This window comes from Acomys russatus, chromosome 11 (genome assembly GCF_903995435.1).
Source record: "Acomys russatus chromosome 11, mAcoRus1.1, whole genome shotgun sequence".
NCBI lineage: Eukaryota > Metazoa > Chordata > Mammalia > Rodentia > Muridae > Acomys > Acomys russatus.
This window is the reverse complement of record NC_067147.1, coordinates 33,590,821-33,611,736: the sequence shown is the minus strand read 5'-3', so window position 1 is coordinate 33,611,736 and position 20,916 is coordinate 33,590,821. Positions and strand designations below refer to the sequence as shown.

The window sequence follows — 20,916 nt, the reverse complement described above, 5'->3', positions numbered from 1 at the left end:
CTTTCAGAGATCTTTGGAGCGTCTCCACTTTCAAAGATCCCTGGGCCCTGCCTTCCCTCCAATGAAATTCGCATTTCTTGACCTCTTTGCCCCAGCTTTTGGGTGGGTCAGGGTGGCAGAGGTGACTTGGACACCAGCTTAAGCATCTTCTGGTGGGGTGCATCGACTTACAGCTGCCAACGCGAAAGGGATACTGATACAAATGGCTGGGGGAAAGAAGGGGGGGTCTGCAAGAGGCCCCTCGCCTTCCTTGTCCACTCAATAGGGGTGCCCAGCAGAAGAGGATGGGAAAGAAGAGAGAGCTCATTAGCTTGAAGGGAAGGATGCTCCCCTCCAGGAAAGAGCTTCTCCATCAAACATCAAAGAGAGGGGGAAAACTTGGCCCGCATGCCCTTACTGGGGAGCGACACACCCCACACAGGCTGACTTGGGGAGGGGGGATGTTCGGGGCCTCTCACCTGACTTCCTCCTCCGCTGGCACACACACCAGTGCCCCGCGCTCCGCACCCCCAAAGCCCAGGAAAACAACGACAAGAGGAAGCGGCGGGCGGCGAGGGTACGCGGCGGGGGCGGTGCAGGTGAGGGCCGGGGCGGTGGGGCTCCCGGGCGCGCCCACACTTACCCTGGCGGCCGCGGGGCCGCTCTCTCGCAGCGACCCCGCACCCGAGCGGCGCGCAGGGATGTGGCGGCGGTGGTGGCTCGGGCTCGGCTCGGCTCGGGCTAGGGCTCCACTGCGCGCTCTCGGAGCCACCGGCCGCCCAGGATCCCGCCGCCAGGGGGAGAAGCGGCCACAGACGCGGGGGAGGCAGGCCCGGGCCCGGTCGCTCCCGCTGCGGGGTCCGCAAGCCCCCTACGCGGGCGAGCGGCGAGTGCGCGGTGCGCCTGGAACGCGCGGCCCCCGGGCGGCGGTCGCGGGGGGGCTCTCGTGGGGGCGCCCCGATCGCCCGCGCTGCGCTCCACACTGCTGGCTCTGAGCGGCTCCCGCGCCCCCTCCCGCGCCCCGCCCCGCCCCCGCCCCTTCCCTTCCCCCTCGGCCCCGCGCGCTCCCCGCTCGCAGCTCGCCGCGCTCTGCCCCCTTTAAACGCCCACTTCGGATGGGGAGAGGAGACAACTTGAAGTCAAGTTGCCATTAACTTCCGTGGCGGTCGCAGTTCGGCGGCGGGGAGGTGGCAGCAGCTGCAGCCGCCGCCCGGGAAGTCCGCCGCCCGGCGCGCCCGCGCGGGGAGCCGACCCGGCCTCGGCCCGCACCGCTGGCCCGCTCTGCCCCGGTTCCACGCCTGAGTGAGTCCCGCTCCTTTGCTCCCTGCCAGTGCTGCTCACGCTCTGGGTCTCTTGCTCGGTTCGCCTCCGTTTTCTGCGGATGCGGAACCGATCCAAACTTCTCAGTGGCCCCGGCTGGGGCGACTCTGCGCCCCTCGCGTGCCGGGGTCTTGCCTGCCCTTCTCTCTCGCGCGCAGGCACTCGGGAGGACTGGGCTGGTGAAGTGAGGGACATGGCCGGGATGCGGACTTTCTTGGGGTCCTTGCTTCTCCGGCACACCTGCCCAGCAGACCATGGTTGGACACTTTCGTCTAGGTCGTGGGCATGGCCTTCTTAGAGAAGTAATACGGGGTAGGGGGAAGCCCTCAGCGGGCGAGAGGGGAAAGGGGAGCCGCTCCGTGAGCCTTGTTGCCGGGAAGGCGGCGAGGTGCCGGGTGGAGTGGAAAGGTCGCGCGCGTCAGATTTGGAGTTCACTCAGCATCCTGGCCCATCTCCCCTAGTCCTTTCCCGGCCAGCCCTACTTGGCTGCTGGCGAGCGGCGGTGGAGATGAGCCCTGGAAGTTTGTGGCAACTTCTCTATCCTGGGAGCCACTCGGGCGCTGGGCGCTCAAGTTGGAGCCCAGAGTTTGAGAGCCGAAGTACAGCGCTCGTCGAGCCATCGCTGGCGATCGCGGGTCGGTCCTGGAGGGTGATTCAGGTTTAGGTTTGGGCGGGAAGCTAGGCTACGTGCGTACAGTCTCTGCTGGGGTTGTGGTCTCACAGGTGCAGCCCCCGGGTCAACTCCTCATTTCCCTGCGACGGTACACACCCGAAAGCAGCGGCCTTCTCAAGTTTTCCTCCATTGCAGAGCTCCCAGGGCGTCCGAACTGGGGTTTGGAGAGCCTGAATGCAAGGGACTGAGGGGGCAAGTAGCAGGTCCGGAGAGTGACACGTGCGAGTGACTGGCAAAAGGCGCTAAACAGGTACCTTCTGGGACGATCCCAGAAGACCGAGAGGACAGCAGCGTAGAGCTCAGGGTAGAGGTTTTGGCCCTGGCCTCCACTAGGGCCAGATTTTATTTAACAAGATGTCAACCACTGGGTCCTCTCTCGAAATGCCCTGTTGACAACTTTGACTTCTGCGCCCTTCCTAGGGGAACTTTCTCTGGGACATACTGGATTCCCAGGTTTAGGATTTGGGTTTCACCTAGTCATAAGTACAGGGAAGACACCTAGTTCTGGAAAGAACCTTCCTGCTCGCGATTTATTGGGTTGCATGCCTGTATCCTTGGAAGCTGGAGCACCCGACTTTCCCAAGAAGGCAGGAGGGGAGTGGACAAGAGTCAGAGCTTCATTCTGCTAGGAGTCAGGTTTTGTCTTTAAGCAGTACCTGGGATTTACAATGTTTGGGCTGCTAACTGTAGCCCAGCCTTCCAAACTTTATTTAAATTTGCACCTTATCCTAAGTGGATTTTCTGAAAGAGTGAGATTTATTCTGTAGTCAGATTCTCCTACAATGAATAAAATAAATAAATAAATAAATAAATAAATAAATAAATAAGTCATGACCACACTAAGTCTGAGGAAAGCCAGGGTTGAGGTGTTGGCTCTAAAAACCTTTATGAATCTCCCTTGTGGAACTCATGTTATGAGTTAGCAGTGGTTCTTTATTTCTATGGCATATTATTTTTGTAGAACAGTAGTAACTGCATACACTGGCTGCTCCAGTCTGCTGGCAAACATTAGCATTCAAGCTTACATTTTTGACAAATGTGCAGACAGGAATAGCATGAATAGGCATCTTAAATATTAACAACCCAAGCATCTGTTATGAAACAAATTTAATATATTTACTCAGTCTTTCTCACATTGTTAGGAAAGGTTATAATAAGTGCTTAATTTCAACTTAACTTAGCAGAAGTAACTGGCGGCATCATTCACTACCTCCCAAGCTTTAACACAGTCACCAAGCAGAAATACTTTAATTAACTTGGTTAAGGGCATTGTTAAATAAATACACTTTAAGCAATGTGCATACTATATAACATGCAACAGTAGCAAAATATTCATCCTATTTGTGTGCATTTTAAATGACTCCATCTTATAAATATACCAAGTATGTTTATTCTTCATCTCTATTTGACACTTATTAGTTCATTTTTTTCTAATGGAAACAATATTTTAAATGTAGAGTTGTTCAGTCATATGTAATACATAATATGTAAACAGGAGCAATAAAATACAAAGCATTGTTAAATTTGAATATGGCTACATGTAACAAGGTTATGCCAGAGAAATAAAATCACTGCTCAATTTTGTTTTCCTTTCTGAATAATGAATACAGATGATGGATGAAAAAAGAACAAATAGGAATTTCCTCCCTGAAGTAATAGCTTCTTAAAATGTATTTGAGGTAGGGGAAGGAGAACGATGATAAAGACCTAAAGAACTTCCCAAATCCACATAGCTATTTCCAGAATCAATGCATTCCTTACTTTCCCACAAGCTGAAATATGTAATAAATAATAGTTCTTTGTATGTAAAAGTATTCAAAAGGAATGCCTTTTGTTCACTCGTAATAAATTAATATATTCTTTGGTTGATAATCTACAAAAGTAGTTCCTTTGTCTCCCGGCATCTTAAACAAGAGCAACAACAAAATGAATATTGGTTCATTCTTCAAAGAAGTCTGTTGTCAGCTATATGAACCTGTGACTGAATAAGCTATGATGCTGCTGTGTGACGGCTGAGAAACACCACATTAGACTAGCAAGGTCTGAAAATCTAGGAGGGAATTTCAATTATTTGTTCATGTGACAGGTTGGGGGTTGTAAATTAGGCCTAAAAAGGTCAGGTGACAGGCACCTGTTCCTCATTATTGTAGAAATATTTTGGTTACAAACAGTGTTAAACTAAACACAACATGGGCATATAACAGGGACTCTCTAAAGCACTCCAGTGGTTTTCATCTCCTCTGTAAATTTCCAAACAGGACATACATAGATAGGCCCTTCGTACAAACACATCATTTCTTCCATACGTGTTATATTGGGTGATTGCAATTAATATTAAATTAGTGCTTGGAATTGATGAAGTACATAAATGCATATGACTAAATCAATCTTCTAATTATGTCTAGACATTGTAGTTGAATGCAAAAATATTCTTTCTTTAAAAAAAAAAAACCTTTTCCTTTGCAAATTATTGGTCGGTTATCAGAATTGTGTTTATGTTTTAGGTGGAAAATCCTTCTAAGCACTTTTATTTTAGATGAATTCTCATTTAAAATGATGCCACAAAACATTTTTTTCAGCACCCATATGTAAGGGGAAAATCAGTTGCTATATTTTGCAGTAGCTTTGTACCATACATAAACTAGGAAGAAAACCACATTATACATGAATGTAGGAAGGATCTTCAGACCTGGCTAGTCTCTTGGGATTATTCAGACTCCTTCCTATTGAAACAAGAGAGCACAGCTTAATTCCCATAAGTGGTTTCCTTTTAGATGTTTTAGAGCAAACTATGCATGTATATGGAAGAGACCACACTAGCATAAGGTGGCAGAATATTAGAGGTGCCAGTTGCTTTTAATTAGCAGAGGAGGAAGAATTCGAGTAAAGTAAATAGCTCAGGTTATTCAGTTCTTTTATTTAAATATGTTCTTTAACCTTTTTTGCCTTTAAGTAGCTTGTGCTTATTATATGAAGCGTTCCTTTTTAGTATTTGCTTTTGAAATTGATTTGGTCTCCCTATTCCAAAACTCTGTGATGATGATTTTTTTTTTTTTTTTTACAAATTGATTTACATTTTGACAGAATAGAGTTAAGTTAATTAATAGATCAGGCACGAAAAATAACCCACAGTAGGGTATATTTTCTGGTAAAATGAAAGTTATGTTTCAGCATGATGAGCACCAGGCTTCAGTAATCTGCTCCTCGTGTGCAATGAGCACTTCCTACTTCAAGCTAGCAGGCACCTACTGTTTATTTACGCTGCATTAAACTGACAGCTCAGCAATCAGAGGAAAAATATTACTTACCTTCCTGAAGTAAATACCAGTTTATAGGTTAGTGCACGTATTTATATTCCTGTCACCACTAAATAACGGCTCTGTTCTGTTTTAATATCTACCTGGGCTATAACCCAGGGATTCACACTCTTCTTGGCTGGGAAGAAGGGGTTCACAGTTTTCCTCCCCACTCCCTAGTGGCAAAACTTTAAAGAAGAATCATAGCATCTTCTCATTTCTGTCATGTGAAAACTAGTTGGGAGAAATGCTGGACATTTTTCCTCTGCACCCCATCAAACCCTCAGCACGTTGGCATGCCACTGAACTGAACTCATCTTGAGGCGTCCCCCGGACAGATGTGTTCAAGCACAGTCAAGTATGTGTTTGCTAAATTGACTTTCTGCAAAGTTTCAAACAGATCAAACTATCTGACTCCTTAGATGACGCCTGTGATAAGGTCTCTTCCCTTCCAGTTCTGGAATGGAACACTTCAGTTTTTCATGCAGTTCTGCAAACATGCCTACAAAGGAGGGCTTGCTGGTTGAGTGATGGCTTCCTAGCTCCCCTCTAAACATGGTCTTGCCTTCTTTATTTTTCTTGTTGCTAACCTGCCATCCTCAAAATAGGGGTTGTTGTTACTTGTATTTTATTTGCTACCTTTATTTTATAATCCTGAATATATTTATTGGTCCCTCCCTTTCAAGGTCCCCCCTGAAACCTCAAAATCTTTCTAAAGTTGAGTGCCGGAACTCATGATTAACTTGAGACATCGCTTATTGTTTAAGTCGGCTGAGGAGCTCTCGCTCTTACTGCCCTATACACAGTTGTCAATCTCCAACCATGTACTCCGCTGACATCAGTGCAGAATATGGTCTTAATACGGCAAGCATGTAAATCAAATCCGTTACACAAGGTTCCTTCCCTCTACTCTCCCAAAGAAAAAGCCTCTCCAGTGGTAATTTCTATATCACTGCTGACTGCTGTTCTCAATGGTGAGTCTATTTAAGCTCGATGTCTTCATGGAGTGTGATCATCACATTAACACACATTACTTTGTACTTTTGATCTTATGCCAACGGTACCTTGTGCTGTTTATTTATTTATTTATTTTTAAGTCTTTTTTAAGATCAGATATTTCATTTTAGAGTAAATAGATACAGATTGTGTGTATATATATATTCCGGGTGAGATTTAGTAGTAGAGCGTTTCTCTAGCATATTGGCCTATTTTTATTCCTTCAAGTCATTCTGTATCACTTGCACAGTTGTTGCTGTCTGAAGGTTTGTAATAGTAATTCTAACTATCTCCTTCAATGGACTTCCAAGGATGTGATGCAGCTAGCGGGGGAGTCTGGCTCCGTTATGAGAGATGAAAGGTAGTCAGCTGATATATCCCAGGACTTAGGCCACTACTTCCTGCTGGGATTTATTTGGTCCAGTTATTTGACATTTAATGGAGAAGCACCTTGTAACCACGCATTCAGAGTCTGTTCTCTTTCCAGGGGAGGTAAGGTCTTGCTGGAGACAGCATTTAAGTGTGTGTTAATTTATTCTCCCCATCACCCATTGTGGAGCCCACTTATTGTTGAACATATTTTTTTGAGTGCCTACTGGTGCAAGTCCCAGTGCTGAGGATGAAACCTTTACCGAGGTAGATGTCTGGCTCCACCTGGTTGTGACTTTACTAGACACGTCTGTGAATCTCAGTCAGTCTCCCTCTGCAGCTCCCTTCTCTCCACCCACCCAGGTGTGCAGGAAGTAGAGGGCGTTCTACCCAGCTGAAGGGGGGGGGGCTGGACTCTGCTCAGAGCTATGACCTGATTTGTGGGGCTCCCTCAGATCTGCAGACATGGTCCAGCTGCTTCCGAGGCAACTGGTAACCACCTCATTCGGGACTAGCCTGCCTTGCTAGCCTGCCAGGGAGGGAACTTCAGCACTGTCACCCCATCAAAGACCTTCTAGGCTTAGAGTCGAAGATCAGCCTCTGGTGTTTGAGAGGGTAAGTATCTGAGAAGTTTCTACAGGCGCTCAGTTGCAGCCACAGTGACTGACAGGCATTTTGCTCTGGTGATGTAGTTGGGCATTTGTCTCTGTGGGACATAGCTTTTTTTTTTTTTTTTTTCCCTCTCAGCTGTGGATGATTTGAAATCAGGTGCCAAGGACAGTTTTTCAGTGGGCATTCATTGCTGGGTAGTGAGATGTGCTAGTAGTCCCCAAGAGGGAAATTCTTAGACCTTTTTTCCTTGAGGCAGTTAAAGAGAAGACAGTGTGTCATCTGTGTGGTGGGGAATTCTTCAGATGCAGTTTTCCTGGAAGCCAGAGCTGATGGCTAGAAAGTCTTCTGTAACCTTCCTCAGTGGTTTCTGGTGTGCTGCTAAAAGGGTGTGAATGACAGTTTGTCCTTTTAATGTTTTTAGTATGTTAAGGACTTTAAGGCGAAAGAAGTTTGATATTGTAAATATCTCCCTGTAATATATTTATAAATAAAATAGCACTTATTCTGTGCAGATATCTTCTGAAATGAAGGTATCCTTGAGTAGATTTGTAGTCATAATTAGCTGTTTGATGTTGAATGCAATTGGGTTTTCTTGTTCCAGTGAAGCAGACAATGGGGATCATTGGAGATCAACAACAATTAATTCTATGTGATTCTTGATATTTAGCAAGCCGTTCCTTTGCCAAGGAAATATTCTTCTAGTGAACGAGACACACAAAAGAAGTGCTTACTGCTTTACATTTTTAAAGGTTCTGTAGAATTCACAAAATAATCCAAATAAAACAATAGATACCCTGCTTCGTGGTAGAACAGTTCTCTAGTCTGTGGGAGGCAGGATCCCTATTTTAATAACCATGCTTCCAAAAACTCTTAGGTGAGCTACTTTTTTTTGATGGTTTAAGAGGACTAAGAAACAATTTAGAACATTATCTTAAAAGTTTAAAAATGACAGCCTTAGTGTGTATGGAGTCATTGTATTGTAATCATACTGTATGCTTATTAGTGTTATTAGAGCAGTAGACGGTTAATTACAGCCTTTTTCTGAGACATGCTAACTGTATTAACAACCATGTTAAGGAAGAATGATGTATACCCTTGCACACAAGCTGCTGCTTGCTAGATTCTTGAAAAATATCTTTTCGAATGTATGGAGTCACATTTTTGGTCAAGAACCATCAAAGGTTTTTCACTAAGGTACTTTACTTTGCTTTAATTTGAAAACTTCTGCAAGTTAAAGGATGCCTTTGTTTTTTTTTCTTCTTCCATTAGCGCTGGCTCCATGGCTTTTCCTCCTGGCATTAGATATGCCTACCACTCCTGCAGTGTTAGCTTTTCCACCCCGTATTTTGAAATGCCCACTTTTCCTTGTTTCTTGATGACTTTGGCCAATGTAGACCATGAGAAGCGTAGTGAATTGATTTAGCCTGATGAATATTTTTTGTGGAATCATTATAGTCAATGTTCCTTAGTCAAATTACATTATTCCCAATTCCATACAACCCCATATAATTTAATTCCATATAAATTAAATATATATTTGAACAGCTGACCACCATGATGATGCTCCTTGCCTAAATCTCTAACCTATGTTTCAGCTGTGGCTTCTGTCATAGTATAACGGTGACTGGAACCACAGGGTTTGCTACCTAAACACTTGCCGTGGATTGGTTAACTGAATTCCTTTGATGGATTTGTAGACCTTGTAACCCCGTATGGTAGCGTTTAGAAACACAGGAGCATTCCTCCTTTGGCAAGCTTTACAGGTATTGCTGTTATTTATCATCATACAATGTGTTAAACTACAGAAGGAAGTGAGTACAAGCTACATTTCTGTACCAGATAAAATAGGAGAGACTGAATAGGCGAGTTAGCCTCTCTTGTCTTCCATACAGTAAGCACTCATTTAAGGAGAGCAAAATTAATAATTGGGTAATATTGAGTGTAAAGATTTATTGAGGAAAGAGACTTTTCTCTTTTAGCTTTCCATTTTTGCTGATGGATGTGCATCTAATCCTCCCATGATGCCTGCTGGGTAGGTTATTGAAAGTTTTTCTTCTTTAAGTGTCGGGGGCTCCGTCCTCCGCCGTGTTTTGGACAGCTGTACTAGAGTTTCTGTCTTATGCTCACCAGCTTTCCTTTAGGATTATGTTAAGTCTCCCTTTAGAAGTTGGGCTGTGTTAACAGACTTCTTCAGGATCAGCCCAAAGCACTGACCTGCACTTGTTTTGGGGGGACCGTGTAGGGCTTGGCTCTAGCTGTTACCCCAGAGCCCAGCACAGTGCACACGAGTGCTGCCTGCCTCCTTCATCTGTACCCTCCTCTTTCCAAATACAGTGGTATTTTCTCAGGACTCCAATAAGTAGATGTCAGCCATGATGAATGCGTGAAGACAAAAAGTGTAGTTTTGTATCTCATTTACCAATAGAATAGGATTTGTGGTGTTTATTTGAGAGTGTATCCTTTCACTGCTTAAAACTCACACAAGAGTCAACAATAGGGCTCAGTAGCTGGATGGGATGTTAACTTTCAGAGAGGTTACAGGCATTCTTTGAAAGTTATCTTAAAAAAAAAAGAGACACTTCTTTTAAAAATTTTATTATCTTTTTAAAGCATGTGTGGGACTATTTGCAAGACATTCCTATTTAGTTACACACACACAAAAATATCATTTAAGTGGTGCACTGCTGTGTGACCTATTGCGTTATCACACACATTCTGTCTCTTTAAAAACACACTCTCCTCTATCTGCCCTATTAATTGTTGATATGTTGCCATCCACGAGACAAAAATTAGAGCTGTAATTAAATAATCATGTGATGCTCCTTAGTGCCAGTGAGAGCAAACTCATTTTCCCAGGCCCTGATGGTCACTGATTATTGTATTACCACTGGCTTGCTGGATTTTTTTTTTTTTTTTAAACGATTCTCTTCTGTAGCTTCCCTAACCACTGTCCTTTTCAAAATTAGAGAAAGTAGCAGACATTGAGCCAGTTAATTGGCTGGAGGTCCTGAGGGATGTAAGGTAGGCTTACCTTTTTTTTTTTTTTTTTTTTTTTTTTGCATTTGGTCACCTGGTAGATTCTTTGGGAAGGCTACATCAGTAGTGTGGTTGGCTGCCATTTAATTTACACTGGTGTTTTGGCTGGGATGGAGGCATATGGGGAATGCCAGGAGAATTACAAAAGGAGCTGGGTATTAAAATTCAGAAATGATTAAAATTGAAATAAAAGGATGCTGCTTCTTTGCCAGTACTCTGGCAGTCATAATGACACATAGAGATTAGCTTCCACCCTCATCCTCTCCTTCTTTCTCATTTCCTCTTGTTTATTATTGACACATTTTCCTTATGTCTGTCTCTCATCTCTGTATCTTTTGTACTATTTTGTGTTCCTCCTTCTCTTGCTTTCCTTAAGCATGGAGAAGCCTACTTAACCTTATTATAACAATAACAGAATAGGTTATTAATATTTAATATGCACATGATTAAAATTTCTCTCCCTTAAACATAGGTCAGCTGTATTATTATTAACCAGCATGTAATTTTTCATTTAAAATATTCCTATTCTGCCTTGCTGTTTCTGAAATACCTTCTACTTTAGTAGTGATTTAATACATAATGTTTAGAAAACTGTGGACGGCTACTCAGAAAAGAACTTCCCAGTCATGGATAATCAGTTATGCATGAATATTCAAATGTAACAGATGGAATCTGGTGAGTTAAAGTTTCTCTTTGTCTTAGTGGTTTTTTTTTTTTTTATTAATTTGTTTGTTTGACACCTGTCTCTTATATATAGACAAACATCTAATGTAGCAGTGCGACATTTCCTTGTTATTTCCCTTTTAAAGTGAACTTCGTTTTTTCATTACTGTAAAGCAGAGATACCTTGATCTGGCCCTAAACACCTGCTTCTTCTGCCCCTTCGTTTTATAGATGTTGAATCCTGCTTAGCTTATGGCAGCTCAGCCCGATAGTGGAGTGGGAAGGAAGACCCACACCTAGTTTCCCTATCTTTTTTTCACTCTTGTTTTCCCTTATGTCAGATCCCCATTCTGTGGGAGTTGCTTAATAATAGGGTGTTACATTAACTGTGGGTTTTAAAGGGTTTCTGATGAAAACAATGGTGTCCCACTTTTAATTGAGTAATCCCCTCTTGCATGTTATGCAACTGTTAACTGTACATTTACATGTTATTCCATATGTACATTATATACACACGTGTGTGTGTGTGTGTGTGTGTGTATATATATACATATACATAGATGTTTAAACATACTTGGATATTGGCCAGACCATTGGGTTTTTCAAATCTATTAAGAGTTCCACAAAAGTTGGTTTTATATCTCAAACTGTGGCCCTTTCCAGCCTCAAAGAGACATTTACACTTGATTAAAGCTTTTTAAATTTTTAGTGATAACTTCTCTTTGTACAAAGTGAGCTCAAGACTTGGTTTCAAGGGCCTTAATTACATTCAAAGAGATAAAAAATTTCATTTACATTAAATGTACCATGAATATGGAGCTTTGCTTCTATTGTAGACGTGATGGGAGAAGGGTTGTTACTGACCGTCCATCAAGCTGCATAGTCTCCAGACAGTTATAAGCTGGTCCCTATCAATAGTGTTCACAAATATGCTGTTTGTCTCTCACATATGTTTATGTGTAAGAAATACAAATGAAAAAGCCTTTTACAAATAAACGATTAAAAAATAGCTTCAAGGTTCTCTAGTTCTTTTATAAAAGTTATAGTGTAGTATTATTTATAAAATTTTTGCTTTGTATCAGCTGGACATTTACATGTAAATGTATAGTCCATGCTAGTTACCTAATAAATTAAGTTTTTTAATTTTTAATTTTTCTATTTAATATTTTTACATATATACTTATTATTACACATATATACAATAAACTACCTACAGCAAGAAGAACCAGGAAATAATCAGGAATTATATATATGTTACATTCATAGTGTTTTGGCTTTTTTGTTTTGTTTTGTTTTTCGAGACAGAGTTTCTCTGTGTAGCCTTGGTTGTCCTAGACTCACTTTGTAGACCAGGCTGGCTTCGGAACTCATAGAGAGCCAACTGCCTCTGCCTCCTGAGTGCTGGGATTAAAGGCATGCGCCACCATACCCGGTTTGTTTTGGCTATTTGTATTTGGCAGCCTTGAAGAAAACATCTTTCCTAACTTGCTAATAAATTAAGTTTTACAATAAACGTGTTAATGAAGAGCCACCTTCAGGACAGGTAACTAGGCCTTCTATAGTTATACTGTAAAGCTATTTATCATAATTAATGCTTTTACACATAATAAATGTATCTTTAATTTAGATTCACTACATATTAATATTCCTTAGTAATGCATATCAGAAAAATAATCTATATAAATATGAACTTGAGTAAAATATAATTTATAAGTTAATTGCCAGTTCATTAAAAATTTTACCGCTATTATGAAAATCCCTAATACAAAATCAGCAGAAACAACTGCTATAACATTGTATCGAGGGCAGCATCACATAGGAAAGAATGTTTGTAGTTGTTGGGTGAGAAGTTAACCATTTCATCCTTATTCCTACCTGAGAGATAACTGGCTAAATTTGAAATTAATTAATTTAGACTTAAGAACTTTGTTAAAAAAAAGTCTTAAGTCATCACCTATAAACAATGTATAGATTATTACGTAGACTACATTTATACCATCCTCTCAGTGATGCATTTCTACTTGAGCAACTGAGGGAAGATGCACTATTTAGTAAATGTAATTGTTAGGCTTTGGGAAAAGAGACACAGAATATTTGGACTGACTGTGCTCATTTGTTTCAGTCTTTCTGCTCTCTTCCTCCTTTGCTAAGATACTGTGTTGAGTAAAAAGTATCTATCTTCTTGGATTGGAGGACCTTCAAAATGGGTGAGATACTGGTTGGTGATTCTCAGTCCAGGCTAATTATCTCTGGGGTCAGACACTCATCCTATGAATTAATGATCTAGCACAGACTGGACTGTGGCTGTTGGCAGGTAAGGACAAAGCCCTGGGAAGCTAGGCTCTTCTGAAGAATCCATCAGCCCAATAGCATTTACTTTGGAGCTCACCTCCTCCTTTGCTTCATCGGATTTCAAGCTTTAAAATGGGGGCTAATCATTTTCCAGGTGAGAAGGATTTGTCTCAGGTTGTGGCTTTCCTTTGCAGTGGGCCATCCCCTACTCTAGTGTCCTGTGGCATTTCCTTGCTCATGGCAGCACAGTACTAGATGTAGGTACTGCTTTTGGCTGATGTCCCCATAGATGTTATTTGAGCCTATTGCGGCATCAAACTCTTTATCCATGCAACTAAACCAGAAAACATCAATGATAGTATCCACATCTTTAAGGACGCCTGATTGGTTTGTCTTGGCTGAAGGTTGGCAAGGATTGCTGTTGGAATTCACTGGAATTAGAGCCCTTCTGGTTTCCCAGGAGTTCCACTTTACTGATCAAGGTTGAAATGTCACTTAGTGTCAGGGCATCCAGGGCACGTACAGTACAGTGTGAATACTTTGGTTCTGCTCAAATACAGTGACAGCCTGGAAAAAGAAAAAAGAAGAAGAAAAAGAAAAAGAAAAAGAAGAAAAGCTCTCAATTATTTGAAAAGCCCACTCAAGGTTAAATAGTGGTTTTGAAGGGGGAGGGGGGGGGCTGATCACACTCAACTGTGCTGAAGGGGAGAGAGAGAGAGAGAGAGAGAGAGAGAGAGAGAGAGAGAGAGAGAGAGAGAGAGAGAGAGAGAGAGAGAGATTTAGAGGAAACTTGGATAGTTCTGGCTCCAGTAAATAATAGACTAGTTGTAGAGCTGAGCTTCCATGTGTAATTTTGTGGTTAGTCGCTTATGTCTGTGATGATAAATCACATACCTGCATAGGATTTCTGGCACCCCAGTAAATCTCATACAAGTGCCCAAATGCTAATTTATCACGGTTCCTCGGACAGCATACCCCTTTTTACCAACTCAGTGATCTAATATCCTGTTCCTAACCCTCTAACTGTCTGTTTGAAACAAATGCTTGCACATTTTTACTTCTTGACTTTTGGAGCCCTCACTGCTGGTACCTGTAACAAACCTGTCTTTCAAAGTGTCCCCAGGATTAGGTTAAAAACCTTAGTCCAGGGGTGTCATAGCGGGCCTGTTTGAGTCCCTGTCTCCAAAGTACTGCCTAAGCTAGTGGATTCCAGACCTGATCATTTAGCAGAGACATCCTGGGAACCTTAAAAACACTGCCTGGCCCACATATCTTCAACCATTCAATTGGCAGTGGGCTGTGATTCCCCAAAGCCTTTCCTTCCAAAGACGCTTAAGCACTCCTTCATGCAAACAGTTCTGGGATTTCTTCCTGTGGCAGCAGGCACAGTGAAAGAATCTGGACACACACACACACACACACACACACACACACACACACACACACACACACACACACGATACATTTTAAGATGCCTGGATCCCTGCAGTTTGGAAGTATCTGTGTAAGAACACTGAATGCTACAGAGCTGGTAGGATTGAGTAGTGTGATGGAGACGCAGAGGCAGGAGAAAATAAGCTGAAGCTCTAGCTGTAGTCCTTTCCCCCTGCAGCGTACCAGGTTTGGGACAGCAAAGGCTAATCTAACCTGTATAATAAAGGGGATAGCTGAGCCGTCCCAAGAGAAAAGAGGCCTGAAGTTTATTCATTCCAGGAGCCATAAGATAAAGCCAGGCATCTGGAGACAAAGGTACAATGGTAGGCCTATTCTGAGTGGACTCAGTGGCAACTGCAGGAATTTTCACTGGTCTTCTACTCAGTTTTTAGATCTGGGTCTAGATAGAAATGGCAACTTTGATGAAGTTATTTCCACTAGACCTTGTCAAAGATTTATACTAATGTCTCTGGAAGGAAAGGTGGCTTTGAAACTATTTCATTCAATAAATCCTGGCTAGCAAAAATTCTTTTTTGTTGGGAATCTACCATTGGGCATTTACATCCAACCTCAGAGGAATTAGGTGATATCTTTAGATCACTACCAGTCTGGCTATAACTGAAACCCAAATTCCTTGAGTGGGGAAAAGCCCCAAACCCTTATAATCTCGGGTCTAAAGCTTATCGTCATTATATTTTGCTTTCTCCTGCAACTTTTTCCAGCCTTTAACATTTTTTTTTTTTTCCTGTAGTGTACCAGGTATCTACAGTTAAAGCTTGACGGAGATCCAAGGTGGGCTGTGTTAGCCTCACAAGAAGCTGGGGGACGGGTGGAGCGGCTGTAGTTTCTCACATTCGTGCATATGGTATTGAAGCATCACAGCAAGCAGTATTTACAATAACTGCATATTGTTTCAAGTGTATTGCAGGACCCTCTCAAATGCAGACATGTCTGGAAAGTTATCTTAAATTTGTATTCAATGGTATACTAGTCTCATTCCTTGTAACATTCCAGATATATGGGCTAATTTTAAAATGGAAAATGATCTCCGTTTAGACATCATTAGAATGTCTGAGAGCCAGTCAGCACCTCTAAGACTCCTGATCAGATCCTGGGCTCACTTACGCATCTTTTACAGGAGTTCTTTAGGTAAGTGCTGTCCAGTAGGACTTTCTGTAATGGGAAATGTCCTATAATCTATAATACTGTGCCACTGCGTGAGCTACTAGCCAGGCAGGACCATGGAACATTTGAAGAGGGATAGAAGAACTAACTTGTTGTTTTGTTTTTTTTTTTGGTTTTGGTTTTTTGAGACAGGGTTTCTTTGTGTAGCCTTGGCTGTCCTGGACTCCCTTTGTAGACCAGGCTGGCCTTGAACTCACAGAGATCCCCCTGCCTCTGCCTCCAAAGTGCTGGGATTAAAGGCATACGCCACCACGCCCAGCAGAAGAACTAACTTGTAACTTAAAAAAAATAAAAAGATTTATTTGTTTTTATTTTACATACTTTGGTGTTTTGCCCACATGTATATCTGTATGAGGGTGTCAGATCCCCTAGAACTGGAGCTACAGACAGTTGTGAGCTGGTATGTGGGTGCTGGGAATTGAACCTAGGTCCTCTGGAAGAACAGCCAGTGCTCTTAGCCTCTGAGCCACCTGTCCAGACCCTAACTTGTAAATTTTACATAATTTTAACTCATTGAGCATTAGTCTGAGAGGCAGAGGCAGGAAAATCTCTGTTAGTTCGAGGCCAGCCTGGTCTACAAAGTGAGTTCCAGAACATCCAAGGCTACACAGAGAAACCCTGTCTCGGGGGGGGGGGGGGGGGAGAAAAAGAAAGACAGAGGAAGATAAGTGATGCAAGCACCTTCTGCACCATTCCTGCTTCCTCGCTCCTGCAGTTCTCAAAAAGTACTGTTAGTGCAATTAATGGTGAAGATTGGTAGCAAAAAAACACCGAGGGCTCCTTGCTCTTCTATATGCAGTCATAATGTAACTATTGCAAGAATACTGTATTCAGTTCTTCATCTGTGGCAATTAGCAGAGACTTCTGCACTCAAAGGGCTTTCAGCTCCATAAGGGAGATGCCTGCTTGACTGATAGTCACTCAGATGGTTAGTTGATTAAGAATGTGATGACGACTACAAAGGAGAAATATAGATTGCTCCAAGAATATATGCTAGGGCCCATTACTTGTAGGATTAGTTGGGGCTTTAGTAAGGGCAAATCACGAGGGGTGCACTTGAACTTCCCCAAGTTCAAGGCTGGGTTAAGTTGACTGCAGGACCCACAGATCAGAGTAAGTCTGATTAGCATATGCTCTGCCATGACCTCCAATGATGTGGGCTCTAGTTGGTAAAGCTGCATGCAGACATAGACTGCAAACCTATGAACTTGAACAAGTGGCTTCTTTCTCAAACTGTAAGCAGTTGTCACGATGTTGGTCATAGATGACACGAGACAAGAGGCTGCAAATATTTACAGGATATTGCATTTCCTCACGCACGACAGTGTTTTGACAAAGTTGTTTGGACCGCGGCCCCAGTGTTTCCTCCGTGCTCTAGCAAAATGCTGTTTGGTCCATTCGAGAAACGATGTAGAAATCAGTACTGACATCCCAGACAGACAAAAATGAGACACATGACAGCAAAACATATGGCTTGAGTAGCTATCCTTATATGGCCAACACAGACCATATTCCCAGAAACTCATCTACAGAAAATACCACCTGCAGCAAAAGCCAAAAACAAAAGAGTTGACATGACAAAAAGCAACGTGTTACGTGGATGGAGCTGCTTTGAGTGGAGATGGCCAACTGTATTTCAATTTAAAAAGATAAAAACCAAACCAAACCATGTCTATAGAAAGCACTATGCTGCTGAGCTTTATAAACAGTCACCAGAGGAGCTGCCGTATCTGAAAGCATCCAGTTCTAAATGCCTTCTCTGTTTATTATGACTGTACACACTATTCACAACTCTAAATGTGTTTTAGCGCCTTCGGCTAACATCTGAAACATGCAGCGTCCTTTCATTAAGTTTTTAAAGTCCTGTGTGTTTGTTATAATATTTCATGCTCATTCCGTTTGTGTTGCCAATTTAGATGCCTCTTTCACATGAGAAGAGATGGACACACACTCTGTTCTGACTGCATCCATGTGCTGAATAGGTCATGCCCTGGTGCCCCAGGACTTGGACTGCTGAAATGCTCCAGTTTGATAGCAAGATTTATAAATTCTATCTTGTTTTTAACTATTTTCAACAATTGCCTGTATCTTTATGGCTAAAGACAAGATGTACCTGTAGAATCAGGTAATATCCCGCCCCCTCCCCCCCCCAAGATGGCTTATGCTACCAGATATAGGAAGGTGATATAATTTTCTTTTTATTATTTTGATTGAGTTTTTCTGGCCAGTGCCTAGTGGCTATAGCGAGTGTACTAAAGAGGAAGATTACACACATACACACACTCTCATGAGCGTATATAGTGATAAAAATAATAATAAAGTAATAAAAATAATCACTATGGCATCTTACTAGGTATCAGCCTGTGTGTCATTCTACCTGTACAATTAAAAAACATATAGTTTATTCTTTAAAAAAAGAATTTGCTTTAGGGAAATTAATATATGCATGTGACTAGTAGATTGATGATTTTGCTATACTGTTATTCTTTATAATAAAGTCATTATTAGATACCATTACATTCTTTTATTCTGTCATTTTCCCTAGGCCACGCCGGTCCTTACTCTATACTTTTATATTTTTTGTTTATGAATAGCTTTCCCAGGTTACATTAGCATTGATCAGGTCATTGGGAGTCTGAGGCAATCAGAAGGCATTTTGTCATACTTATTTGTATAAAATTATTGGAGAAACATTTATAGTATTTTCACTCCCCTGTTGAAATATGACATCTTAGAAACCTCTTGTTTTTAGTGTTCTTGTCTTTTAGCTCAAAATTTATTTTGACCAACAGCCAGCTAGTCTGCTCCTTCCTTCCTTCCTTCTTTTTCTAAGAATTCAGTTGAAGTTGAGTGGCATGAGCTAGAGACATTTTGTTGCCTTGTCGGCCAGTGTAGTTCTCTCTCTCTCTCTCTCTCTCTCTCTCTCTCTCTCTCTCTCTCTCTCTCTCTCCCTCCCTCCCTCCCTCCCTCCCTCTCTCTCTCTCTCTCTCTCTCTCTCTCTCTCTCTCTCTCTCTCTATGCTAATTCACCCAGCAGGACACTAGGACATACTGTACCTACTAAGAAAGGTCAGGTTTCTGGGAAACATGTCAGGTATTACCAATTTGAATTTGAAGGGCTATTCAGATATCCACATTGGAGACTGAAATTTTAATGTGTCCCATTGAAAAACAACGTTGTTCTCATCAAGATAATCATGTTTGTTCTTTTAAATAGCAAATATCTTTCAAAATAAGTTTAGCCTCCAGTCACAATACAGACTCCCACACAAGTGCTATATTTGGCTGTATTTGTATTTTCCTTATTGATTATTATACTGTAAATAGCCTCCACATTTCCCACACATTTCAACTTTAAAAAAAATGTACTCTTATCCTTTTGTGGTGAAGGTGGTTTAAACTTCTTCCCTTGTTTTGGATGGTATGTTTCTGCCTCGATTACACACACACACACACACACACACACACACACACACACACATAATTTTTTTTTAAATTCACGGTTGCTTTTCTCAATTTTGACTAACCTTTCGGTTTGTGGTCGAACCTGGGTACTCTTGGAGCAATCTATTTTCTTTGTGCTTCTCCTAAACTTGCCCTTCCCAAGAGGCCATAATTTCCTCTACTTTACCTTCTGCTTTTTTTAGATTTCTAGTGTAAACAGTGTGCCTGAGAGTGTATTGGTCGCTTTAAAGAGCTTCATTTGCATATCTCGTCCCTATCTCTGCGGTTGTCCTAACTTGTTGCTTAAAAAAAGAAAAGTATCACATGGTGTTTTTCTGATCTACATCTTTCCTTTACTACTGAATTCTTCAAAATAGTTCTTCAAAATGTAACACTTGCCTCTTGCTTGATAAACTGCTTTCGGGTGGGGCTAAAAACCTTAGTGATTAAAAGATGCATTTTTTATTTTGGGTGAGATGTCATAGTGTTTATTTTCATGTATACTGTGTTTAGCTAATTATCTAAAAAAAGGTCATACTGTGTAATAATGGCCAATGATGTAACCGGGGATCTTTCTCCTGATCATGAAAGTACTTATTGCCATAACAGATGCATTCACTAACCCAAAGTTTCCTATATTCGCCCGATGGGAAGTATTTTAAGAATGATGACATCTTTTCCTTTGTAATAGCAAGTCAGGTGTGTTTCCAGTGACCCAAATTTAGTTTAACTCCAGCACTACGGGCCGCCGCATGTTTCACAAGCCCAAAGTATCAGTAGCTCTGACTTGTTCCGAAAGCCTTAACTCAGTTAGTGGATGTCACTCTTGGCAGTTTAGAGATCACATTCCTTTGAGAATAAGTATTGGGGAGAGCGTTACTAGGCTTCTCGCCTGTCTTGCTCTACTACCCAGGCACTCCGTGGGGCTCTTCCCTCCAGCCACGTCCCTCTGCGCCCCCACCTCAAGTGCCACCTGCATGCCCCCGCCCCAGTCCCTCCAGGGCAGCCCTGGGTCCCTGAGTTGCCCCTCCTCCTCCTCCTTGCTGCCCGCACGCACCTGCCCGGGGCGCCCCCCCCCCCCAGCCCCCGAATCCTCCTCGCGCCCCCGGGCCGCCGGGCATTGTGTACACTCGGCCGGCCGCCCGCCTCTCTCGCTCGCGGCTCATTACGGATGCTCGCGCGCCCGGCCGCCAGCGCGCGCCCCACTCAGCTCTTCCCGGGCCGCCGCCGCCGCCCCCGCCCCTCCCCCGATCCCGGCCCTCCAGCCCGGGTTTTGAGCCCGGTCCCTCCCGGCCCTCCCGCACCCTGCCCCCGCCGCCCGCGCTCCCCCTCCCGCGCCCGGGACGCGGCGGCCCCGCCGGGGTAGCAGGCTGCGGGCGGCCGGGAGGAGGCTGCGCTGCCAGCCGGTGCCTCGCATTAAAATGAGGAGGAGGAAGAAGCGGCAGCCACAGCGGCGGCGGCGGCAGCAGCGGCGGCGGCGAGGGCTGCAGCCCGGGAGGACGCGCGGAGCCCTGAGCGGCGCGGCGGCGGCCACCGCGGCCGGGATGAGTCAACTCTTGGTTTAATGGGGGCAGAGCGGCCGCGAGGGGACACGAACGAGCGACGGGCAGCCGTCCGG

General features: G+C 43.2%; 1 protein-coding gene across 3 annotated transcripts in view; it reads left to right on the top strand.

The window, feature by feature from the left end:
• The first annotated feature begins 555 nt into the window (after nt 1-555).
• Satb1 (SATB homeobox 1) overlaps nt 556-20,916 on the top strand; it is a 95,130-nt gene continuing 74,769 nt past the window's right edge. The window contains exon 1 of one of the 3 annotated variants that reach the window (XM_051153051.1): nt 556-578. The gene's annotated coding sequence lies outside the window, so the exon portion shown is untranslated. Of the gene's footprint in view, nt 579-1,219; nt 1,282-6,370; nt 7,249-20,916 lie in introns of those variants that run through there. The other 2 variants (XM_051153052.1, XM_051153050.1) reach the window with 2 other exon arrangements.